The sequence below is a fragment of the Miniopterus schreibersii genome (genome assembly GCF_964146895.1).
Source record: "Miniopterus schreibersii genome assembly, chromosome: 11".
Taxonomy (NCBI): Eukaryota; Metazoa; Chordata; class Mammalia; order Chiroptera; family Miniopteridae; genus Miniopterus; species Miniopterus schreibersii.
This window is the reverse complement of record NC_138111.1, coordinates 34,912,555-34,939,626: the sequence shown is the minus strand read 5'-3', so window position 1 is coordinate 34,939,626 and position 27,072 is coordinate 34,912,555. Positions and strand designations below refer to the sequence as shown.

General features: G+C 42.3%; 1 protein-coding gene and 1 pseudogene across 2 annotated transcripts in view; one reads left to right on the top strand and one right to left on the bottom strand.

Annotated features, from left to right (window-relative positions):
• LOC308564270 (guanine nucleotide-binding protein G(q) subunit alpha) overlaps positions 1-27,072 on the bottom strand; it is a gene marked incomplete at its 5' end in the record, with an annotated part of 243,396 nt that overhangs the window by 92,479 nt on the left and 123,845 nt on the right. The window lies entirely within an intron of this gene.
• LOC308564010 (microtubule-associated protein 1 light chain 3 beta pseudogene) lies at positions 8,041-8,443 on the top strand (annotated as a pseudogene). The gene has a single exon. The product of its transcript is annotated as a microtubule-associated protein 1 light chain 3 beta pseudogene (transcript).

The window sequence follows — 27,072 nt, the reverse complement described above, 5'->3', positions numbered from 1 at the left end:
TTTTCCAGAAACAATGAGTTTACTAGCTGCCCAAAGCCCTGGATGAGCATGTTGGAGAAAGAAGGGCCGGAATTTGACACTTACAAATTATAGCCTTTATACACAGACCAAACTCTGCTTAGGACTCCTCATTTGATTTGATTTTGAATACAGGCTTCCACAAAAAGATCACATTTCACTTTCTAGCATGTGCTTCCATGGAGTTGTTGAGACCATCCTGGGACTGCCAGGGACAGCAGGGGACTTGAGCGCTGGCTGCCTGGCCCGAAACAACACTTGTGCCACAACTTAAATGAAGCTCCATGAATGACAAGAACCAGGAGGGCAGGAAGGTACAATTTCAATGTTGAGAGCTGGCTCTACTTGGTGGCACCATCTGATCAGATTTGGAGATGGCAAAAATTTTTTATTTAAAAGTAACTACCTTATTCTGTGTTGTGGGTTACAAGCTTGAATGTTACTCTCGTCTTTCTGATAAGACTAAGAAAGCTGAAAAATACACAAGAACTATGTATTTAATTAGAACATTAACCAAAAGATGCCTTCCCCAATACTTTAGCCTTCCTAGGCCCAATTTATGATGACAGAAAGTTCTGTTTTTTTAACACTGCTGAGATTTCCGAGAGGGCCAAGTTCAACTTTTGACTGTCTGTTTTATTTTCTTCGCCAGCAACTGGAGAGTATAGCCTTTCCAGATGACTCAGTGATTCATCTTTAATTCATTTTTCCTGTCTGGGAACCTGGACATTTTTCTCTGCAAATGTTCAAGAAGCACATGTTTCATTTCTCAAAAGAAAATGTTACATTTCTTCCTCTGCCCTTTTGGATGCATACTTTGCTTGGTGAATGGCTGATTGAATAATGATTTTTTTAAAAAATACGTAGTCTGGTGATATGAAAGAATTCATGTATTTCTAAATAGAACATTTCCTCTTTTTTAAAAAACATGAATGGATTAGCATGTAGTTAGGTGAATTGGGTGTTTGGTGCAGATGTGTGCATTTCATTATGTTTTATGACTTATATGTTATATAAGTCTTATGTCTGCATCAAATATTTTAGAAGAAAACAGTGAATGGGTGAATGATCAGCCTTCATTATTAATGTTAGAGTCTAGGTCATGTGAATGTGCCAGCCTCGGGGAGGGGTGGGAGGGAGATTATTGGCTCGTGCGCCTTGAGTTGGCAGGGGCAGTTCCTTTCTCTCTGAGCCCAAGGTCACAATTCATACTCTTCCTTTCCCTTCAGGGACAGCAGCAGAGAGAGAGGGGCAGAAGGTGGTAGACGGGGAGAGCAGGTCATCCATGGCCGCTTCCCAGCACTGTGAAGGCCTACGGACTGTACTCTGGTGAGAGACGTGAGTGGAAGAACATCACTGCCTCTGCACTGGCTGCTGGGCCCCATCCTGCTCTGGTGCACTCCAGACATCACGCCTCATGTATTCATGCTTTTAAAAAACTCAGCTCGACTGAAATGGCTTGAAGCACAGACACACACAAATACACACAAAGAATTTTCAATATTTTCTGCCCCCTATGGGAGTTTAGGCTGACCTATAAAGGAAAAAATTCTTTGTACACATAACACATATATTAGTGAACATTTCTTAACTGCTTTGTGGTAAGAGAGTGGCATTAAAAATAGATATTGAAAGATTTAAATAAAAAAATTATCCAGCATCTCACAGTGAAGTCAAATTTTGCACTGACATTTCCAGCAAGGGCACATGGAAGGAAAATAGCCCAAAGCTCTCAGCATTGTATTTAAAGCAGCATGGCCACAGAGAAATGATTGGCAATGGGACAATCATCATTCTGCAATTTTCACAATAAATTGGGCAAAATCACTGCAATTTGGTACAAATGTTCCTTTCAGGTATATTTCTCAGAGTAGGCATTACATTTTATGCCAATGTTTCTTTTCCCTCCTTGCCTCTAAGTTGCATTCTAGAATTTTTATTAAAAAGGAATCTACAATAATCATTATTATTTGTTTTAGATTTATCAAGGGTTGTATCAAGTATTAATAAGTAATTATGTACATAAATAAAATTAAGTGAAACAAACCATATGTAAATTATGCCAACTTTTTTAAAAGACAGTTTGACATTGGTAAAAGTCCTCTGACATGAATAACTCTGACTAGACACCATCCTTAACACTGAGATTTTTTTTTTTTTTTTTTAAAGGAGAAACCGAGTCAGAGGTAATTTCTTAGCAGGGATGCGCAGTGGCTTCTTGGGGAGGTAAAGAATCCTGTCCTGTGTCTGTAAGTTGGGAGCACCCTCTATTGCCCAAAACCATGCCTTCAGTTAAGTTATTCAGAAAGCTCTGCATAATATATGCCAAATCATTAAAAATGAAAATAGCCTTTTGATTTATCTGCAGGTGTATAGCTTAGAAATCACTTAAGGACGATTTGACATGGGAGTTTGATTTTCAATAAATCAAATCCCTCCCCAGGGGGACTTCTATGGCCCAAGAAATGATATTAAGTTTAACTCCCTGATTATCTCCCCCGCCCTCCCAGACAGATGTCATCACAGTCCAACCACGGAGCTACACCATCCCGCAGGCCTTCCCCAGCTGCCCGCAAGTCACCCTCAGCTGTTCTTCAGAAGGGATGCTAGTACCTCCTAGTGTGAGCCGGCTGGAGCTACAACCCAGACCCAGTGCTCTGGCCGTGGTGAGGAAAGCGGGAATAAAACCATCTAATGAGTTCCCTCTTTATGGCCTGATCAATCCTGACGGGACCGTGTGAGCAGAAAGGAAAAAACTCAACAGACAACATTCCTCAGCTAACAAAATGGATCCGGTTTTCATCAAAACCAGTTTAGACATGCTATTGGGTGGAATGTAGAAAGAAACCCAATTAATATTTGGTGATGGAAAACAATCTTGTTTTGGAGAAAAGAGATTTTCCTTCATTTTGATTTCTGTTTGCTATGTTTTGGAGATGTTACGCTAAAGGCTGCCTAGAGAGACAGGAACGCTGAAAGATGTGTGGCATCGTGCTTTTAGCATGCTTTCCAAGGCCGGGGATGCTGGGACGCAGAGATAGTCACCTGGTTCCCACATGCTGCTGACTCCGGGGCCTTGGAATGGTCTCAGTCTTGGCAGGACAGCCCCTCTGCTGCCTCGGAGACCTCCAGGTGTACGGCTCAAGCAAGCTGGGCTGCCTTTGGGACTCCCGGGATACTCTGATGAGTATATACCTCATTTGCAAGGCTCCTAGAATTATATATGCTACCTCAGTGCAATGATATCCATTATTAGAGGTGCCACACTGACCATGATTTCTACTACAGCAATGCCTGAGGTAGGAAAGAGATACCAACCTCAGGTTCCCAGGACAGCCTGTTTCCCAGCAGATTATGGTGTGCAAACAGACCCCGTAAGCCCTTTCCTGGCAGAAAGCAATGGAAAGTGCCACCAATTCCACACCTGGGCAGGAGGACAAGACCAAGGCAAACTGGAAGAGACGGTAACAGAGCCGCCAGTCTCTTCCTCAACCACCCTATCCCCTCTGACCCCTCCTCCTTTAAAATAAAGGGTGGGGGGAAGACCCATTTGACTGACTGAATGGATGTTTACATTATTCTTTATGTTATTTCTCCCAAAGACGTGAGTATTTTAACTAGCGACAAATGCATAGGAATAAAAGAAACCATCAGAATAAACTCCAAGGAGAAAACTCAGGCTTCAACCAGGTGCTGAGTGTAGGACGAATCCCTAATATTCTGAAAATCACAAATTGTCAGGAGAAATTAAAATGAAAGATGAGCCCAGCTGAGTGTGGCTCAGCGGCTGAGCATCGACCTGGGATCCAGGAGATCGGGATTCGATTCCCGGTCAGGGCACATGCCCGGGTTGCGGGCTCGATCAATGACTCTCTCATGATTGATGTTTCTGTCTCTCTCTCTTCCTCTCCTTTCCTCTCTCTGAAATCAATAAAGATATATTTAAAAAAAAAAAAAAAAAGATGAGAATGTGGATCTCAATATACCACAGGCTCTCCATGTGCCCTGGGCAGGTTGGTTAGCATCTGTGAATCTGCATTTAAGCCATAAAATAAAATTAGAAATCTCTTTAGGAAACTATTTTACCTACCTCATCATGAAACTTGTGGGGGTGAAATGAGATACTATAGATGAAAGTGTTGCTAAATTGCAAAGATCTACTCTAACGTGAAATTATTTTTTAGCATTTTAAGACTGACTGGTTGGGAATATAGCTCAAAGAACTAAAGATTTTAAAAAATTCATTTTTGCATTAGTTCTTGGTTCCAGTTCTTGTCAGAAAAATTAAAATGCATTTCGCTTTCCCCTGGTTATGTCTACTGTTTGCTTCTTTTAATAAAGCCAGTGGCAAGTGTCCGAAGCAATTGCTGAGCCTAAGCTGGCACTGGGCCTTCCTTTTTCAAAAAAATTCTCTGGTGGTAAATGACTTCCTTCAGTGTATTATTTCATTATAAACTTAGGATGGGATCCTGGAAATCCCTCACAATCCATCTGTCATAAAAAAGATATGTAAGTTAGATTGTCAAATATAGGAAACATTAGAAAATCTATTGAGTTCCTTTGTGGACATAATTTTAAAAAGCAGTTTCATCTGAGCATGGTTATGTCCTCACTTGAACCCCCAAAGTTACTTAGGGAAAATAATTTCAAATTCACCATGGCAAGGCTTGTGCCCACCCCTGCACTAATCCTTCCCTCAGTCTCTCAGCCATCTCGCTATAAAGATGGCCTCCTCTTCCAGAAACACCAAAAGAAGTAGAGATACTTACTATGAACTTTTACAAGGAATACATACTCTGGAGTGGACAAAAAGTGAGGGGTATAAGAAGTCACCCTCTGGAAGAAAGAGCAGTATCTTGGAAGGTCTAGTACCAGGAAACCCAAGAACAGAAGGGCCTAGACCTGTACAGACAAGAAGGTCCGAAGAGAATGTAACTGTTAAGGAAAGAAAGAGTTGTGCTCAAGGACCTAGGGAAGGTCACAAACCAGCAGTCCAGCAAAACACAGCTTAAAAATGTGTTTTTGGCCACATTCTGTTGATATACAAAATATTATTTAAAAATATTGAAATAGTTTCCAACATTAAAAACGGGGAAATTTCACATAAAAATCCTAATTTCTGCCTTCTCTTGAAAAATGAGAAGGTACATGGCAAGTCAGGACCTGCAATTCCACAAGGCAAGAGCTGTGGTAGCAGCTGCCCCCTTCCGAGAGTCGCACACTCTCCAGTCTGGAGGCCTGGGCGATCCTGGGCAGGCCGAACAGACCTCTTCAAAGTGTGAGGCAGACAGAGGACTAGTTAGAAGGGTAAGTTATCTAGGGAGCAGAGAGATTACTGGACTATTTATCACCTTATTTTCTTCTTTATATGAGAACATGCAGCAGAGTAAAGCATATATCCCCCTTTTAACTTAAATGTCGTGAACAAGGCTCTCTCCTTGGTTAACCCTCCTCTGCACAACAGCATCCTCAAAGCTTACCTAATAGAATAACATTTGTATAATGCTGTAGAGTTAGCAAAGCACTTGCACACACATTTTCTTTCATGTACCCCTCAAACACAATTTTGCTTGCTATGCTAGGCAAACAGTATTATCGCCTGCTATAGATGAGATGGAGCTCAGGAATTTGGGTGGAATGTGCACCGGTCTTTTGCCACTACAACCCACGGACTCACCACTCCCCAGCAATGACCTGACCTGTACTGCAAGGAACACCGCACCACTTCCACCTGCCTGGCACCGTGGTCACTCAGATACCAACAATGCCAGCTAGAGATCTAGGAGGCTTTTCCCTTACTGGGATAATCCTTCCCTGAGCAGATCAGATCCGTCCTCTGAAACTCAGACTGCCAGGAGTTTGTTCAGCCTACAAGGCAGTGGTCAGTTCTGTCGAGAACCATCCCTTATTTGTTCACGAAAGTCCTGCAAATATTTTGGCAAATAAATTCAGAAAGCCGGAAACGCTAATTATTAAGCAGAGGCAAACCCACAGTAATAACATAAACAACAAAGTGCCTTTTCAGCGCTGTTATTCAACGAGCCTTCCTGTTGCCGGTGCCACGAAAAACACGCAGGAGTGGCCTGGAGGAGATGGGAGAGGAAATGACTCCTTTAAAGACCACGTCCTGTGGGCAGACTGTGGCCTCAGCATTTGCTACAGCAGATATCAGAAAGGAAGGGTGGGCAGGGTAATTGGCAGGGAGAGAAAAATGGTTTAAAAAATGGAGTTCCTGAAGAACACCGCTTAGGTGGGGCACTTACAATTCTGTAATGGATGAACTTTTTTGTTTTCAGGCTGGGAATGAAGAGAGCAGGGAGATAAAGATTTTGATCAGCTGGTCGCAAAGCGTGTGAACTAGTCTTTTGTCAAGACATGCCTGGCTAGGTCCTCCACACATGGTTGTGCATTTTGTGCCTCGTGCAAAAGTGAGCGCAGTGGGGTCAACCCGGGGCCTGCAACCCTGCCGGCACTGTGCTTGCCAAGCTGTGTGCCTTGTTCAGCCAGGAAAAAACTATATGCTTTTTGTAACTGGACGCCCTTGTTCATTTGCAAAGGCATGCCATGTGCTGGCAGCAGCCCTGGGCCTAGACGAAGGTCTGCCCATTTCAGTTTCTGGCCCTCTGAATCCATGTCATTGTATGTGTCAGGCAGTGTAGTCATGTTATACATCCTGGATTCGAGTAGCAGCCATGTGGAGCCTCTCGCATGTCAGGTAAGTGATTTTCTGCCTTACTTGCTCCAGCAGAAGCAATGAGAACAGCCCCACCTGCCCCTGCTCGTTAGGGCCATTGTGAAGCCACTGCCAAAAGTTTAATCACCTTTCTTTCCTCAACATGTCCAGAAACGTCTCCCACAGTGCCTTCCTGTATAGTAACATCACCGCCTTCCTCCTCATTTAAGTTCAAAGTCAATAAAAGAATAAAGATTATAAGTTCAATGATGTGCTAAGTGGCAAAGGGCCACAGGCCCACTTTAATAAAGCAACTTCCATTTTCCAAGCAAATCACGCACTTCCACATGTCTAAATTCCAATCACTCTCACAGGTCCACAAGCCATCTCACTAGAACACTCTTAACAAGCACCTCCATAGCTGGCATCTCTGAGGCAGTAAATCAAAACTCAAACCCCATATTGGCTTGTTTCCCCAGACAAATTGCTGGGACACAGATTCCTGGCCAACTGCAGAAGAGCTGGCAGACCCATACCTCTTCCAGAGTTGGCTTGGCCAGGGCAATGCAGAACAATTGGTCTCATTGCCATCTGAGATGACAATTAATTAGTGTGGTGGAAACAAGGAGCAGTCTATCCAGGGAGCTGAGCCTCTGTCCTCCTGAGGGCTGTGGCACTGGCCTCTCATCGGAGCCAATGCCTGCATACAAGATGCACTGGGGATGGCTTCTGGCCTCCCTTAAGGCAGTCTATGGGGCACAAGGGATGGAAAACCTTTCAAGGACTTCATTGCTGTGGGGGGGAAAGGAAAGAGAACACCAGTAGTGTTAAAAATCCAACTCAAAACCAGAGATAAGTAGCAGCAAAAAGCAATAGTATGTCAGAGAACACTATTTTAGACATAATAAGAAAATATAAATGTTTCATTGAGAAGTGCCTCAGAGCGTGGCATACAGAAGGATGTGTGGTGACAGGATCCAGCCCCATTGAGGAAAATCTGAGCTCGGTGACAACATCCTCAGCAGGCTTTATTAGGCCCTCGTACCAAGCACATTGCTCAACATGCTGTTGAATGAGAATGCATGAGTCACAGGAGAGCACCCTCCCCCTACTTGAGCCAACAGCAAAGGGCATCGCTTATTTAACTGTAGAAGAGGGTGACAGATGACTCCCAAGGGTTCTTCAGAGAGGAATATAACATCTCATCGCAGGGATGGGAGAATTAAAACATGACTCTTAAAACAAGCATCTTAAAACCATTTGAAAAAGAGAACTGATAAGGGAAGTCACTATCGCCACAGTCGGACCCGCTGCCACCTAAAGCTGTAGGACCCTGCCAGCCTCGTGCCATGCCATCGAAGAACACCTTCAAGCTGCGCCGCACCTTTGAACAAAGAGATGTCCAGCTTATCCGAGAGCGGCATCCAACCAAAGTCCCAGTGATGAAAGAACGATATAAGGGGGAGAAGCAGCTTCTTGTCCTGGATAAAACCAAGCCTCTTGTACCCAGTCACGTCAGCAGGAGTGAGCTCATCAAAATAATCCCAAGGCGCCTACAGCTCAACGCTGATCAGGCCTCCTTCCTGGCAGCAAGTGGGCAAGGCACGGCCAGCCGGCCACCCTGATTTTGGAGGCGAGTGCGCTGAGGATGAAGGTGGGCTCCTGTATATGGTAGGTGCCTCTCAGGAGACATTTGGGATGGAATTGTCCGTGGAAGACAAGAAAAGTGCGTCTGTTCTAGAATTTTTTTAAACCCTTACCAATGGGGGGAAAAAAGGATGTCACAACTGAGATTGACCAGTTCATCTAATCCCAGATCATCAAAGCAGTAATGTTCCTGCTTAGGAGTTTTAGAAAGTTGTTTTTGTACTTCAAGCAGAAAAACTGAGCTCCAAATGAGCACATTCAGCTTTGGAAAACTATATTATTTAACCTAGGTTTTCTTGTTTTCAAATGTAGAAGTTTAAAAATAAAATATTTTGCAAGTTACCAATAAAAATTTTTTAATGTAAAGAATAGAATTATTTAGAAATAAGGAATAGTTTTTTTACTAAAGATTTTATATGCTTCATAGAGTACATACCCCTATTCCTAGGCTACAGTAAAAGCCTTGATATTGAGGTGGCGTCAGGAGTTCAATTAGTAGCTATACGAAGTCTAAAAATAAAAGCTTGGTTTAATTCTGACCCCCTGGATACCTTACCTGCCAGTTCTTTCTGTTTCCTCTCCCAGCCAAATGGAATTAAAATGGTCATCCATACTGCCTTTTCGACCTGTCTCCCGCCCCTTGGCTCCTAGCCTGTTATAAGTCACCTCCCTGCTCCACTGGTCCACTGACACTGCTCTGGTCAAGATGATCGAATCCAAAGAGCCCTTTTCAGGTTTTCTCTTACTTGTCTTCCTTTCAGTATTTGCTAATACTGACCACTCTGCCTAAAACTGTGTTCTTCTGTGATTTTCTGGTACTACATTCTCCCTTTTCTATAATACCAGTAGCACCTTACCTTTCCACTTTAGCATTTCACCTGAATCCCAGGCCAGTATTTCCAGATGTCTGCTGGGCCCCCACCTGACATCCACAGGCACCTTCTATTCCGGTATGTCCCAAGCCCCCAAAGCTGGCCTCCCTCTTCTTTACCTGTCAGGGCTAACAGTGTCCTTATTCACCTAGTCACCTAGGCAGAAACTCTGGACAGTGCTGGCCCCTCCCTGCCTCTTGAATCCCACTTCCAATTAGCCACTAAGCATTATTCAATCTACTCCTTACCCATCTCTCATACTGTTTGCCTCTGCTCCACTTCCACTTGCCTTGGGTCTGGACCTCATCATCTCCTACCTGGATCACAGCAAGAGCTTCTAAACTCATCTTCCTGCACTCAGGAAGCTCCCTTTCAAATCCAGCCTCCATACTGCTATCAAATCGTGCCTTCTGAACACAAACGCAATCACGTCACGCAACTGATTAAAATCTCCCCTGGTCTTCTCACCTCCCACTCTGCATCTTCAATCTTAGCGAAGTGGACCTCCTTTCAGTTCCCTGAGCCTGGCAAGCCCGTTCACACCAACATACCTTCTCTCTTGAGGTTCTCTATGCCGTATGTGCCCTTGTCCATCCTTAAAAAGTGCTTCTTGTCCTCCATAACCCAACTCAAATGCCTCCTTTTCTCTGAAGGCTTTCCTGACCCTCCTTGTGCCCATCCCCAGGGAGTGACTCCTGTCTCCTTGCTCACACAGTAAATGTGCATCTCCATGCCCCTGTCTGTCGCACACAGGCTCTAGGAGTGCCCTGGGGAGACACTACCACTTTTCTTCTCTCCCCTCTGAAGCTCCTAAATAAAGTGCTCTGAACCTTGCAACCACCAATAACTTTTTCCTGAAAAAAAAAAAAAAATAGAAGATATTGCCCTTTCCTAGACCTTCACTGGTGTATGTAACTTCCTAGCCCTTCGTTCCATGCAAACCTGTGTTTGTTAATGTGAACAGATATTTATTTCATCCAACAAGGACATTTCTACAATGGGGAGAGAGCAGCAGAGTTGTATGGCTTACCTACATGCTAAGAGGCAAAGATTCAGAGACCAGGTTTTCAGATAGAAGACCCATTTTTTCCCTCTATGATCAAAGAAAAGTTTCTGTAATAAACTTCCCTCAAAACAGGATGCCTATTGTGTAGGACATGCCTCCTCCGCCTGCCACAAAATTTTAAATGATCAATGATAAATTTTTTCTGATGTGTATCATTAGCTGGGAATTCTGGGTACTTTTGTGTGGGGAGCCAAGATCTGTGCTTCCCCAGAAAGTATACAGGACTTATGCTCTATGGTCATTCTTGTATATATACAGAGGTCACTGACAGGAACCCTAACTCAGTACAACAGGTAAATGACATCAAGCCCATCTTAACATCACTGTTCTAAGTGTTCTGCTTTTTGTTTTGATCTCCAAGCAATTACATATACCTCTGCTGCAGTAACTGTGTCCCTGCCTGGTCCCCATCAGTCTCCAACTTGGTGACTCCCTCCCAGTCCCGTCCCACCCTAGAGGTTATTACAAACACTGGCAGCAGGATGTAGTGGGAAGCTTGCTCTGCCTACTTTAATTGCTGCTGCCCTACTTCCGCTTGCTACAAAGACCCCTTACTCTCCACTCCGTCATTTTCCAGCCTCATGCAACGTTCACCCCCACATCAACTGAGCTGGCTCTTCCCTGTCGATGCACTGTTTCAGGGGAAGGTTATTTTTTTTGGCTTAAGAGGCTTTCTCTTCCAGCTCTGGATGAAAAATCAGCAAAGATTCCTGTTCTTATCAACTGAGTGCTTAAGTAAACAGAGCAGGTGCCAGAGTCAATAGGATATGAAAAAATGAGATTTTGCTGAAGATTATTTGTCATGGGGCTCTACTGCCCACCTACATAGAATCAGGAGTTCACACTCTGTGAAAAAGAGCATAAAGGGGAAAGAGCCAGAACTTCCCCAAGGGGGGCGGGCTGGTCTGCCTGCACTGAGTGGTCAGGTGAGGCCCATGCTTTCGTGTGACCAGGCGGGGTTCTCCTCCAGCTGAAAGAATGCTCACGTCTGTTAACCCAGAGAAGGAAACACTCCACTCAGCCCTGCCCTCATTTCAGTGGACTCTGAGTGTCCTCTGTGCCACCTGACCACTTCACCTACTTAGGACTGAGCCTCCTTTGCCTGGACTCCCAGCTCAGAGGCACAAGGGCTTTGGCAGAGCAACCAGGAAAGGGATGGAGTGGAACTGGGCGAGCTGTGCAGGGGCAGAATAACCAAGGCAACCATGCTTTCCCAACTGGCTCTGCCCTGCCAAGCCCAGGAGCCCCATGCCCACTGACTAGGGTGTGCTGTCCCTGGCTCCCACACTCTTGGCCACCAGCAGCACTCAAGTTGGTTGGTTCTTCCAGCCCTTCACTGCCATGTGAATTTACACCCTCTTTCCAGGTATGCTTGTATCATCTCCAGGAAACACTGCTGCTGAACTCTGGGGCGATGGGAAGACTCCTAGCACAGTGCTCTTTCGCCTACTCTTCTTTTTCCTTCAAAACAGAGCACCTTTTATAGGCTGCGCAGGGATCTCAGTATCTAATGAGGAAACCTGTTTTATATCTGAATGATATCTCTGGCCTTGAATTTACAATGATATTTTCTATAAAGAGCTGAAAGAACTTTACAGCAATCCCTCATTAGGACTTTGATGGCGATTTCATCACCATTTTACCTGTGGGGAAACAGAGACAAAATAAAATTGAAGAATTTACACCCACCGGAGTATAAATTCCGAGGCTCTCAAAATTGTGGCTCTTTGAGCGTACAGCTTCAAGCATGCACAGGTGGAGAAAAGACTTTGCAGCAGGCCTTATATTTTCCCTTTTCTCATTCTATAAAAACTTATGGTATTTTAGAAAAGTACAATAGGGAGACAAAAGTGGGTAAAAGTTGTGATCAACCAAATTATACCAATAGGAAGGAAATTTTAGAAGAGTACACTGCATGTCATTTTCCTACTTGATAGTTTTTCTACCCAGAAAAACAGAGAAATTGTCAGCAGCAGTCAGGAGTCAGATCTGAGCTAAAGTTACACTACTGTGTGGCTCTGAGCATATTTTAAATTTCTTAGTTCCTCATTTGAAAATGAAGATGGGGTGGTTCTCTCAAAGGGATGCTATGGGAATTACATGAAATGATGCACATAAACAGGATTAACAGGGCCGTGCACGAGGCAAATGGTTAATTAGATCAGTTCTTATTATTATGTATACTACTGGATGAATAGCAGATCCTGTCTTCAGTAATTGTGAGCTCAACAGTTTATTTTCAAAACCATTTACCAGGAAAGTAAACTGTGAAAACCATTCTCTTGACCAAGAACTTGACAGTCTTTCGGACAATACAGTAGAGCAACAATAATTCTAGATTTTCTGTCAAGCCCTGAGAAACCCTGATCAATTGGCAGTTTGAAAATGAACCTATGATATGCACAACCATAAATCACAGAGACAGGCCTGCTGGATATGATACAGAGCAGCGCACTGCGGCGTGCCCTATTATTCCATTAAATTTCAATTTAGGATCTTTGTAAAATTATGACCAAAAAACCAAGGCACTATTTCATTAGAAGAAAGCAATTACCTTATATCCACTCTGTCCCATTTCTAAGAATCTTTCCCGCTATTACATAAACCACCTAAATGAATTTTGGAGTGCCTCCAGGCAAGAGGACAGAGCTTGCTGAGATGTGCTGATATGATAATGACAAGCCACTGCTATAAGGAAAAAATGAGTTAGGGGTTCAAATTGTTTTTGAACCTAAATCGGAAGACTCTCTTTCTGATTTTTATCCTGAAACCCAAATATAAAGCCACTATTTCATATGGATCATGTGTCTCTCTTACATCCTGTATATAACTCTTATACCCATAAGTACATAATAGAGAAGACTGTTGAGTTAGCTTCTGGAAAAGTACTCAGGTTTGCTTGTTTTAAGTCACTTGCAGCCCAGATGAATGTATTTAAGACTGTTATAAAGTGCAATGGCTGAAAACCACGTCTCATGAGAAACAAATTGATCAACTTCATGGCTAGACATAATGCAACTGATAGCCCCCACTTATTTCTTAAGCGTGACTGGTCACATCAATTTTAACATCAAAATTCTGGAAATACTTGCTATGGAACTTATCAGGAAATATTCAAAAGAAATGAAAATAGGCAAGATCCTTCATGAGGCCAGACTAAGCACAGGTGAAACTTGGGAGTTACCTGTTCACTCGCTGCTTCACATGTGGTGTGTCCATGCGTACTCTTTCTTTTTAAATGGTCCCTAAGACCAGAAGCAAATCAGCAAGATGTGAACGTGTCCTACTTTCTGTGCCCTGGGCTGCCCTATTCATTCATGAACAAAAGTCTGAATGCCTTTTAAGGAGATGAGGCCAAGGCAAGGCCAGCATCTCCCGCTTTTCTATACTAAGCCAGCGCACCACCACACAATGTGAGCTCTGCTGGAGCCGGGCACCTAACGCAATCTATAGGCGCAAAGGTGCACATGGTATAATTCACAGGTTGGCATGGTAAGCAGGATAATGGTATGAATTTAGCTTTTCTCTTAAGAGAGTATCATTTCAACATGTAAGATCTGCTCCCCTTAGGAGCTCAATGTTTTGAAATATAAAAATTTTAGTTTAATTTGGGGAAAAAACACCCTTTATTTTCAAAGGACAAATAACCAGTCTTTCTGGGAAATGGACACTTCAAAAATAGGAAAAAAGAGTATTTGATAAAGCTCTGCAAATAGTTCACTGTGGTTATTGCCTTTTTTCCCAGAAATGACTTCAATGACATAAAACAAAAGTACCGTTGTGCCTTCGTCCCAGCCCAAAAGAAATTACACAGACTTATGCCCTAAGAGTGGTCAGTTGGCATCTTAGTGAAGAAATATCTCTGAAAATACAAGTAGAAATAAAGAAGGGAAACAAGGGAAATGAAAATTAGTATAATGAGGCAACAAGCGGGAAAAATTAGGATCAACAAAGCGAAAGTAATTACAGAGGGTAAAATAAAAGAAGCACAGAGAACCTTGTTAAAGATGAACAAACGTGTTTTTTTTGCAAAAAGTCCCCTTTCATAAAAAATAAAAATTAATAAAAGCAAACTAAAGTATCATGGCTCCTTGGCTAGAGATGTAAGCTATGTTTTCAATCACAGCCTCAAAGGATGATTCTTCAGGCTCCTATTTTGATGACGCTTGGTATACATATAAAACCAGCTTATTATCACACCAGTTATTTTCTTTTTGTTGGCTTAAATGAGGTCTATTTTGTATGAAAACAAAGAATATGGCCATCATTGGGGGAAAATCATAAAATTAAACATGCAGAAACAAATATGGTTTACCTACAGCCAAAAAACGAATGCCACAACTGGTGATATTAATTTATTAAAACATTTAAGGGCAAAGACGCTAAGTTTTAATTTCCTTGTGAAAGTCAGTTCCACGACCTACCAATACAAAATACAATGCAATGAACTCTAAAGAGAAGCCTTTGCCATTTGTTATAAATGTCATGACTGGCTAGAATGTGAGAACTAAAAACAGGTGAACCAAACAGAAGCATCCATTGATATTTTATGTTTGCATTAAACACAGAAAAGCATTTAATTTAGTTCTTATATTTACTATATACTTTTGTCAAAATATACATACAATAAACCTTCTAGTCAAAGGAATGAGAAACTAACACAAGCTGCAACTTCATTCCTGGCATAGGGCTTGGTTCACGGGTCTGGTTTACCAAATATTTGTTGAATGAATAAGTAATCTAAATACCATTTATATTTGCTTTATATTTTGGCATATGAAGTACCTGTTTTTCAGTGAAAGGCATTCCTGGGCCTACACAAGCATTTCTGTTCTCTAACTGATGTGGGCAGAAGCTGTGATTTAAGAATTCGGTTTACCCTATAGTGAACCTCCAACTCTGGGGAACTGAAGAGGTGCCTAGTTCTTGGTCTTGTGACTGCAGATGAACCTTCCTATGAAAGCCAAGTGCAATCGACCAGAGCAGAAGAAATGAACATTTTATATTTCAGAGACTGTTGTGTTGTGTTATATAAAGAGTTTGGAAATATATATACACGACTACTAACAAGTAATCAAGTCAATTAGCTCGACCTTTTAACAAACTGGAAACCTGGATTTTTTTTCTGGAGTAAGTGAATAGTACCAGTTTTTCATACAGAAGTTTTGTATCTTTGGCAGCATGCAAGGTCTAAGCGATCCTTTTCCGGCCGGTGTGGCTCAGTTGGCTGGAGCATTGCCCTGTGCACAGGAAGGTCGCTGGTTCGATTCCCGGTCAGGGCATATACTTAGGTTTCAGTTCGATGTCTCTCTTTCACATTGATGTTTCTCTCTCTCTCCTTCCCTCTCTCTCTAAAATCAATTTAAAAAAAAAAAAAAAAAAAGGCTGGACCTTACCCCAAACTTCCCCTTATATGGTGCCCTCAGTTCCTTTAGAAGCACACATTAAGCTTTCAACACGATTATGGCAGAAGGAAAAAGATGAAGACTACCAAAATTAAGGAGAGTCCCTTACAGAATTACTTTAAATTAGTTTTATGATATAGACTCTGAGTACTTTATAAATGGGTCTGCTAGGCAGGCAATTAAAAACTATTTCTGGAATAACCAGGCTGTGTATCAACTAAGCCTTTGCTCCTATTATATTATTTTACCTTGAAAACAATAAACATGAAATAAGAGATTTAAACATAACTTCTTACCACCAGTCCTTTTAAATAAATATTTAATTGAAAGAATTTTGTGAACAGTGTGGAAATACTCTGTGGAATCAAGAGGTGTTAGTACCATCTGGACCCACACCTCTTCCAAATTCTCTCCATCACTAAGGCCTCCCTTCCATCATCATGGAAAACCGAGAGCTGACCTTCTTGGTCATATAACCACCACTGCCTCTAAAACCACAGAAAAGCCAAAAAGTTAAGCAAGGCACGCTAGGCAAAGCAAGAGAGTGAAATTCAGACCCATCCAGGTTCAAGTGTGAGGAAAACCCAAACTTGGACTTGGCTGGGCACTAGCATCTCGCTACCTCAGGGCCCTTTCTTTACCAAACATGGAATTCTCTGTTGTGAAATTCAATCACTTTCAATAGGCATCTAGAACTTGACCCACATCTCTCAGCTCTGTGAAATTAGTGGTGTACAGTTCCCTGAAATACCATTTTTAACGATATCACACTTCTTATCTAGATCTCTGTTTAACCTGCAGGGATCCAGATCCGCTGCAGTACACACTGTATTCCAATCCAGGCAGGGGGAGGGAGAGGGCCATCTACCTAAGTTCCTGCCCTGAATGTTAATGCCTGTTAATAGTAAAAGGAAAGAACTTCATACTATTTTTAAAAGACCATTTTATTTTCTTTTGTTTAACTTAATGAAAAAACAATTTATAGGTAAAACATGTTGAGAAGGCTTAATAAAGGCGTGTGTGTGTGCGTGTGTTGAATTTAGGTTACATGTTTCACATAGCATTAGGTTTCTTTTTATTTCTTTACAAACTCCCCAAAAGCTTTTTTAAACAGAGCTGTCAGCTCTGTTTGTTCCAGTCTCTGATTTACAAAGAGCCTGAGGATGAGAGCAAGTACCAAGTCGGCAAGTTGTAGCATTTCCATTACAATCCTGCTTTTGATCCCATGAGCAGGAATCTACCCTTCCTGCTTTCCAAAGTGGGGCTCTCTGCTCACCCCAGTTCTGGCAGGTGGCAGGGAATGGAAGAGTGTGGGGGAGGGGATGGTTTTCAGCTCGTGGGATGAAGTCCCCAGACCCAACGATAGCGTGGGTTCTACGTTTCCTCCTCCAGCATTGAGATTCTCGTTCCAGAGACATGTGGTCTGGACCATGAAACCAGGCAGAGCTTTTCAACATAATACGTAGCCTGTCCCACATGAGGACAATTGCTCTAAATCCATAGTAATAAGTGAATCAAAGAAGTAGGGTGTTTTGCTAAAAATCAGTCCCCTTCAGTCACCTGGCGTGACCACAACTACCTTCTTTTCACTGTCAGACCAAGAAATGTGTCTTCACTTCTCACTATGCCCTAATCTTCCTCTCTGAGTCAACCTTCTATTCTGAGTGGGCAGCTCTTTCAGATCTCCAGAGGCCTTACCTGTGGTCTTGTCTCAGTCTGTATCCTGCTCTGTAGTATGAGACACCATTAGTCACCTCTTCTTGAAACTGCTGCCAGGTTCTCTGCCAACTCCTCCTCTCTCCTTGGCCAGGTTCTCCCCTCTGGCTGAACCCCCTGTGCACTCACTCCCCTTGAATTCTATACTAGTCCATTATGTTTCTCTCCACCCTATCTAGGTCATTCCTCGAGCTGCAGATACCACCTGCATGCAGGTTAACCCGAGACTCTCACTTCTTCAGCCTATTACCTCTTAAAAGCTTCTGAACCTGCTCTGTAATAGCCTGCGGGTATTTTAACTCCTCTAACCTGATGAGGACTGTGGGGCATCTCAGGTCAACTAACTCCTTCCCTCGGCCTCCTCCTAATTTTCCTGTTACTGTCTTCACATCTCTATACTTGGGTCTCCTCACACCAGCTATAAAGCTCAGTCCCTGGGCTGTTTGGGGCCTTTGTCCTGCACACCAACCACAGTAACGGAATCTTGCCTCTTCCTCCCCAAGACGGTCTCCCGTGTTACACCCTTAACCTCACATCACCCGTGTGAGTGCCCACACCTGCTTAAAGGCTAACTCCTAGAAGTTTTCTCCACATGGCCTCTCTTCTTGCCACTAGTATTTGGTAGCACAACTGTGACACTTGCCATACTGCTGATGAATAACAAAATGAAAGCCAGGAGCTACGAGCTCCTGCAGGCACATCCTTGCAGTGTGTTCAGAGACGTATCTAGTCATTCCCTTCATGGGGTGGTTTGTTTGCTTTCACTACAGAGGAAGGCACCTGTGAAATACTAATTTAATGATAGCATTAAATCAGCCCCACACTTTCATCCACTTATCTGTCTGGCTACACTGTGTATAAAATAAAAAGCCTATTAAGTTTATTAGGCCATTAGTATAAAACTTGAAAACATGATTTAAAAATGACCTCCATTTGTGCAATTTGGAACTTCTGCTTTAAGTAAACAAGCACTGGCTGCCTTTTAACATAAAGATTTCAACTCTAAGTCCTGGCCATCCAGAGAGATAATCAGATCCAAGCTCAAGAAAATTAGCTCCATTCAGCTTTTCCTGTGTTTATAGATTTGGACCGACTGTCCAGCAGCACTTTTTCAATGGAAGGCAAGATTTTAAAACGATATTTAAAGTACTGCTAGGCTGGCACCAGCCATACAGGACGCAGAGAAGTGTGCAGCTGGCCGTGTAGGATGAAGACTGACTGTAGGAACCCACCTTGCCACTATTCTGGGTCTTGAAAGAGTGAAGCTCTCACTGGGCTCAGGAAGCCACTTGTGAGCTAGCAAAATTATAACTTTTTATGCTGGACTTAGTAAAGTATGCAGTGGTAAAAACATTTCCCTGCTTGAGCGAAGAAAAAAATCCCCAAATAAATGCACAGACAGACATCTATAATTTATCTTCTATATTAGGAAGGCCAGGAAGGGGATGATTAAGTTAAGTGTGGTTTCATGCGAAAATTTTCAAAGGAGGCTGACTTTCTATTCTTCCACATTGAACAGAAACCGTAACATATTCCTAGGCTGAGATTTCACATCAAGGGTGCCCTGAGCAGAATCACTATTTCTCAGCAGCACAGGGCCTGACCCCGGGGGGCATCTGCAGGCTGGCTGAGGGAACTCCGCTGGTGTCTGGGTTCCACGGGCGCTCTCAGGCCTGGTGCCCACCTTTCCGACTGGTTTCCCTGCCAGACCACAAACGCAAGCACCTCACATACATGACCACTAATACTGCCAGTGACCTGGAAAAACAAATATTATCCTTGATTCATAGATGAGAAAACTAAGTTTGAGAGAAGGTAAGTAATGTGCCCAAACTGGGGAGGTCGGTTTGCCTCCTTTCTCACTGGCGGTGATTCTCAATGGAGGCCGAGTCCATAACCCGTGTCAGTAGCGTCTTTATCAATAAACCTATTCCAGGTGGCCCTCAGAAGGACAAAGGCAGTCTTTTTTGTGTGCATGGGAGGAAGACTGACAGTAACTGCGTATGGAAGTATCACATGCACCAGCACACATTCAGGAAAATATTCCTGATTCTAGACTACAGTTCGTGCTATGAATTAAAGTTGCATGACATGAAGAACTAGCTCATCTGATCTAGATGATTTCTAAGCAGTATTATGGATGATGACCAGAGATAGGTCTAAAAGACACACAGGGCCCACCCGGTGTGGCTCAGTGGTTGAGCGTCAGCCCAATAACCAAGAGGTCACTGGTTCGAGTCCGGGTCAGGGCACATGCCTGGGTTGTGGACTCGATCCCCAGGAGGGGCGTGCAGGAGGCAGCCGATCGATGTTCCTCTCTCATCTATGTTTCTATCTCTCTCTCCCTCTCCCTTCCTCTCTCTCTAAAAAATCTATAAAAACATATTTTTATAAATAAATAAATAAATAAATAACATGAAGGAATAAATAAAGTCTTTCATTAAAGCCCTATGAGCACAAATCACTTATCACCTTGGACCAGTAATTTAGCTTTGAGATGTAATTCTGTGTAAAATCTACCAGCCCCAAGCATAAATATTAGACTTTGATAGAGCCAATTTTGCTTAAGGGTAGGTGATACTTAGGAGTTATAGACACCCTGACTGCTTGCTTCTCTTATCACAGATGCAATAAGCATCAGCATATATTATGATATACTTGTCTTTCTAAGTATATATCATAGCATGTAGTATATGAATATATAATACCTATATATTTTCTTTAGTAGTAGAATTATTAGCAAATTATATTATTAAATCAATTCCATCTCAGAACAGTTCTATGGTAATACTCTTCAAATAAACCCACTCTGTCCAAACCAAACAGAGTTCACTGCTTTGGTGTTCAAGGTACATGGCCTTGAACTCTTTTCCATCTGCAATTATGCTTTTCAAAGAAAATGCCAATCCTCACTGACACAGGCCAAACTTTATGAGTTATGAGTCAGAGGATACTTAATGATTTGTGGCATAGTCTGATGAAGAGACTTACCTTTAATAAGGAAACAGTTTATTAAGTTTCTTCTTAAATGATGAAATTTCCTGAAATTTAACTCTTCAAGAAATATAAATGCTAAATATATAAACATTATTTTCAACTGCCTCTCCGCTGTCTTTCTCAATATTTACAGACATAAAATTTCGTTCTAAATAAACTAATCATGTAAGTAATTATTCATTCTATCATCATTTTGATAGAAAAAAACAAACAAACAAAGAATTGACATTCGGGAGAGGAAATTTAGCTGAATAATTTGTAGCCTAATAATTTGGGGCCTAATTAAATGAAGTCAGAAAATGGTATTTTCTACTCTTCAATGTCAAGCCATTTTCTTTCACAATGGGAATAATAGGCCCCAACCCTAAGTACTTGAGGAGAAAACATAGAAGGAAGAATGATAAATTAACAGGTCATGGTTGCTTGTGTTTATCAGAGCATTTCAGGGACATATAAAATATTTATAAAAGAAGACTGGATGTATAGGAACATAGTCACTTGGGTCAAGAAGGCTAAATAAGTGTAATCAACGTAGGGAGAATTTTATCCTCTCTTAGAATTGGTAAACAAACATATTTACCACATATACATGTAAAGACTAGGACAGAAATGAAATCTTAAGTAGTACTTTAATGACATCACTGCCTTGCTGAAAAATTCCTAACTGTTCTCAAATGCTTAGGATAATATCCAAACTTCACTGTGTAGCCTAAAAAATGCTCCTTAATTTGGCCACTACATACCTATATTATTTTAGAACCACTACTCCTCAGCAGGGCCACGATTCACTCTACTGTGAATGGACCTAACCAACCATCTCTGCTCAAATGCACCCCCTTCCTGGAATGTGCTCCCCACTTTCCATCACTCAAGACCTAACACGAGGTCCCCCTTTACCACTAGTCTTAAGCCACAGAGAACACTAAAAATATTTAGAATTTCTAATTAGATAGCTAGCTAGATAGAAAAAAATTGTAACTTAAATATCTATATGTATATAGAGAGGTTCTCTCCTAAGTAGCGTCATGATAACAGGGACTTTGTCTTTGAGATCTTTGAATCACCTGCAATCAGAAATACAGTTAGGATGGAAGAAGACTTTACTTGGGGTGGTGAACACACAATGCAATATACAGATGATGTATTATAGAATTGTACACTTGAAACCTACATAATTTTATTAACCAATGTCACCCCAATAAATTCAATAAAAAAAGAAACACAGCTAGAACAGAATAAATAATTACTTCCCTTCATCACTTGGCTCTTTTTAATAACTCTGGAAGGTAATATGCTGACATAACAGTTTTTGAGACTAGGATAAAATATGACTTTCTGGCTACAAGAGCTTAATTAGCTAATGGAGAATTTTTGCATAGTTTCCTTGGGGGATACTTTCGTTATGTGCTACTGATAAGCACATTTGTTACATATAAATGAGGTTTGAGGAAGTGGTTTGAAATGTATGTTTGAAACATCAAAGAAAGTCTGATGCCTTTTTTAGGTGCTAGCTTTTTGCCTACCAGTAGCACAAACTTTACCCTAAACATTAAAAGTTCAAGCTCTCTACTTGAAATGGGCACATTTTATTGAATGTAAATTACATCTCAAAGTTAATCTTTTTAAAAGAAATGTAAAGCTTAGTTATGACTCTGCCTACAGCATATACCATATTACAGGATATACATAGTAGCTAAGGAACTAAAAATTGGTTGACAAAAGACAATTCAGTTTCTTTTTTCTTGTGATACCACTTTATTTCTCTAAAGACATGCCCTCTGGGTTCCCCAGAAGTATATTACATCTGTTTAACCAGCAATGTACTTTCAAATCACAGTCACTACTCAGTACTAGTATTATGTTTTGGAATCCAGGGTGAGAGCAGCCAGCCCAGCAATCTGCTCCAATGAGATAGGTTAAATGTAGAGCTCAGAAAAGTTATTGTCAAAACACCCAGACTGGCACAAACAGAATTTTTATTGTTTTTTGATTTGCGGGGGAGACCTGTTATGAAATCTCAGAGGGGTCTTCAACAGCCGAGGGCTTTTCTGATCCCTTGTTATGTCTTTTTCAAAGGCAAGGTATTCAAATGCTGCTTCCAGCTGGTTTCCTCTCTCCTTCACTTTGCTTTGTCCCCATGTCTGACTCCATGATGAGCTCCCAGATGGAGTGATAAAGATGTGTCAGTTGTACGAAGTATGCTATAAAAATATCACTGTTTTCTGATCTCTAATACAACTGCAGAGTGTTACTACCTGAGTGGACAACTGGACACCTATGGTTCTTGAACATCAGAGACCAGCTGCTATAAAATAACATAAAATAAAATGTACTCTTGTAGGACAACTTGAGATTTTCTGATTATCTGAGCTCCACTGAACTTTCTCCAGGGGGTGGGTGGGTGGGTGGGTGGGTGTGTGTGTGTGTGTGTGTGTGTGATGTTTATATAAATGGCCATGTGGAAGGAGCAAGACTGGAGATTGAACGTTTGGACAAAACACCTCTGTGCCCTAAATTATTACCTTATGTATGCTAAATGTCAAGTTTTACTTTATTCCAAGGCTAATACAAACTACATTTTAGTAGTTCCTCCAAATCAAATCAAAGTAGCTCGAGTGTCCAAAATTTCCTGAAGAGCAAATGTTATGACCTGCTTGTCAGTCTTATAACTTCTATATTATATTCTACTATATTATATATGACTCAATACTTCTTGAGCACAGCACTGAGCTAAGAAACTGGAAATGTGACATGGAATGCCAATGCACTGCGTGCAGTGTGGTCATAAAGTGTGCACTTAAAGTAAAAATTACATGTGGTCAAAATTAACTGAAAATTCCTAAAATCACTGTGAGATTACCCTTAAACTACTAGGATCTGGGTTCTTAGTAATTTAAAAGCAAAAAAAAAACCCACATTATTTTGTTTCTATTAGCATTTCAGTTGTGGCTTTCCCTTCCCTGGGGCAATGGAAGCCAAGGCTTCTCTTCCCCGGGGCACTATGTGTGAGCTGGACTTGCCACATGCTAAATGTGTACATGACACAGCTCTGTTGTGTACAGAACTGCTTCTGACTTTAGGAAACTCACACTACAAATCTAATTTCACATGAGGTACAAATTACAAAGCACATTTTAACCCACTTCAGTACACTCGGTTCTTGACCACAAATTTGTGAGACTGCTGTGGAAGAAATTACCCTCCACTTCACAGATGGGAAGATGAAGCCCAGAAATGGAGACAAACCCCGAGATCACACGCACGAAGCCCCTCGGGGCCTCTGACTCGTGGTCCCGTGCACTTTAGAGCACACTGGCCTCTCTCTGTACCATGCACGGCCACGTGAAGGGGGCTTATGTAGACTCAGAAAGCAACACAGTACACCTGAAGGTTGTGACACTGACTGGACACTCTCCCAAGGGTAAGGACAAGTGCGAAAGGAAGAACGGGGACTCCAAGGTGAAGCCTGGCGGGAGGAAGGGAGGCTTAGAGGACAGAAAGAGGATACTGCAGGCCACAAAGGCCCTGGGGGGAGGGAGCAGCAAGCAAACGGGCTTTGCTGGAAGGAAGAATGTACTGGAAAGTACGAGAGAAGACGGTTTTGTATCACTCCCTTGGGGTCTCTAATCCTGAGGATGTTACAACACTCCAACACCCCGCTCAGCTGAAGCTCCTTGAAGGGGAGAAACGAAACTGCAGTGACGGAGGTAAGCAGATGTTCGCCGGCACAATGAAAGGGCTGGATCTGTTTTCACGTCCAAGGTATAACAGCCGATGCCGACCCGCGCTGGGTACAAAAGGGAAACGAACCTTATTATACTTATTATCCTTCGTAGGCTGGGCTTTACCCCCGAGGGAAATAAAAGCTTGTGCATTCACTAACAGCGCTAATGGCAGACATGCCTATTTATTTTATATTTATTTGCAGTGCTCCCAGGAGTTGAAAATTTCCCCAGAAATGAAAGCATATGTAGGAATCAAATCACGAAGCTGCTCTTCTCTTACTGCAAATAATGCATTCAGGACTTTGTTGGCAGGTGTTTTTATGTCAGTGGCATTTCCTGAGACACAAAGATGCGGAAGAGGTGGGAAGGGCTGGGGAAGAAGAAATGTCTGGAGGAAGACCATGAAAGGCAGCCTCGAACACCGCTTCTGGCCCAGGGGGCAAGAGGATGCAAGATTTCCCAAAGCAGCTGTGTGCCGAGGCACCAAACAAATTAAGGACATAAACAAAACATCTATTGTTGGTGTTCAGATTCACGATCATGGGTGGTTCACACTGATGCATCTAAAGCCTTCCATCATTCTTTTTGCTTAAGTACAGAACACATCCAGACTGCAGTAGGCTCTGCACACAGTATGTGAGGCTCAGACTTGCCTTGGGTATGTCCATAAAGAAGGAAAAATGAGTTTTTCTTCATGGTCCCACTTCCCTTTTCTGGAACGGTGTACCTTGGGGCAGTGACCCAGGTTCCAAGGTGCTCTTCCTATCACCTCATCCTATCACCCACCTCATCACAATCGATTCTATCTTCAACACACTAGCTCAGGGATTTGCAGATAAAACTAAATACCAGGAGTTTCAAAAGAAAGAAACAGGTCATTTCAAGGAGTCTGGTGATAGCCTTTGGGGCAGGGGACTTTCCTCATGTCCCCAAAGCCTCTTGAACTTTGGTACCCACCATTTCTACTTACATTCAAGGGTGGCTGGCTGAAGCAACCCACCTAAAGTTTAAAATTCAGTGTGATTTATTTCACCCACTGAGATTATTGAAAACCAATTCTCTGGTTAGGCTTCAGTAAACAGCAGAGGGGGAAAAATGAGAGGACTTCATCACTGCTTCAGATAACTAGCGTCCCTCACACTCCTCCAATCTAAAAACGGTCAGCTGCTTACCCTACATCCTAGAACTACTTCCATTTGCTTTAGAATTTAAATCCTCTACACAGCCTAAGTGAATCTCTTCAGTCACAGGGCAAGGGGTTACATTAACCCACATCTTTGCTGTTAGAATAAGTGTAAGCATAAATATAATTTAACTTTTTACCAGGCTCAGCCACAATCAGCTGTGCTAACTGTCCCCAAAGAAGGCAGGAGCACCAGCCAAGCCCACAAACTACTGGGCTGAGAGTTGAGCATTCACTGCAGGCAGGTCCATCTACTCTTCTGCTAATGACTTTATGGATTTGCTTCCCGTAAATATGATCTCCATGGAGCCCTCGGGAATGGGGAATCGCCCTGGAAAACATCCACTTTCACAGATCAGAGCCAATCTTAATGCCAACAAAGAGCCTCAGAGGCTGATCTCATAAACTGGTCACCGTTTTCCTGGTAAGGAGGAGACTGAAGCCGCAGCACTGAAGACATCACTCCAGGCTCAGTCACGTAGACAACAGGAGTCTCTGAGAGAGTGAGCGAACACGAAGGCGATGCGAGGAAGCCAGCAGAACTTACGGGGGTCAAATAAAATAAAAGAATCCTGATCCCAATCCATCCACCCAGGGTCCACCCCACAATCAGACTAACCAGCTTAACTCACCATTCTTATTTTTCAGTGTGTGTGGGGGTGGGGGGTGGGGTGAAAAGAGGAAGAAAAAGAGAAAGCCTACATATAGAAAGGTGTGTGATACACAGCAGTTTCTCAAAATCCAATCACCCACATGACACTCACACAATTTTCTGCCATATCTGCATATCATCAGGATTATTATTTACTTCATAATTTTAAAAGGCACCTTATATCATAGCTGTAAGTGAAAAACAAATATCATATTCCATATACACCTCCAATAAACATAAAATATATTGACTTTTTTAAAAAAAAAGTCAGCCCCTGAAGTGGAAAGAGAACGGGTACAGGAAGGACCCCAAAGAACAGGGCCCCAGTGAGCAGAGGCACAGATGGCAGAGTCTGGTCGCCCCCCCCAGGAACGCCGGGCAGGGTGCAGAGCTCGGCTCCGACACGCAGCAGTGTGAACTACCCACGGAGGAAGAGGGCTTTTCAGACAGGCCTGGGTTACATTTCCAGCACCAACCACAGTACTCTCTGGATGAGTTTAGGCAAGTTACTCAATCACCCTATTCAACAGACTGGCCACAAACCTCCTTTTCACAGTGGTTGCAGAGAGCAAATGAAATAATGTACTGGCACGCAGCACTTCTCCTGCTCAAGAAAAGGTATCTATTATGGCTGCTGCTGCTGCTACTGTTTTAACTCTAAAACGAGGACAGGCAAACATCGCCCCTCTACAGTATTGTCCTAAACCTACTGTTTTCAGTTAATGTTTATTAAAGGACTTGTTTTCTAGGTGCTAGGCATTATGCTAAGCACTGGATGTTATTTCTCATTTGATCCTATCTCTTTTGAGCCTTCTAATAACCCAATAAGGTAAGTATTATTAGTATCCCTCTTTGACAGAAGAAAAAAGTGGGACTTGCCCCAGGTCATTCAGTAATAAATCAGTGAGCTGGCTTCTAGACCAGTTTCTGTGGAAGCAATGAAACACTGTGGAGAGCTGTAGGAGTGTGAACTATCTACAACTCACATGCCCTCCACTTGACTCTCATTACCTCTTAACCACACAATATAACCTTAAAAGGCCAAAATTCTCCACAAAGAGTAACTGAGAAAAAAAATCAATTGAAATAGATCTTCATGTCTATTATAGTATGAAATG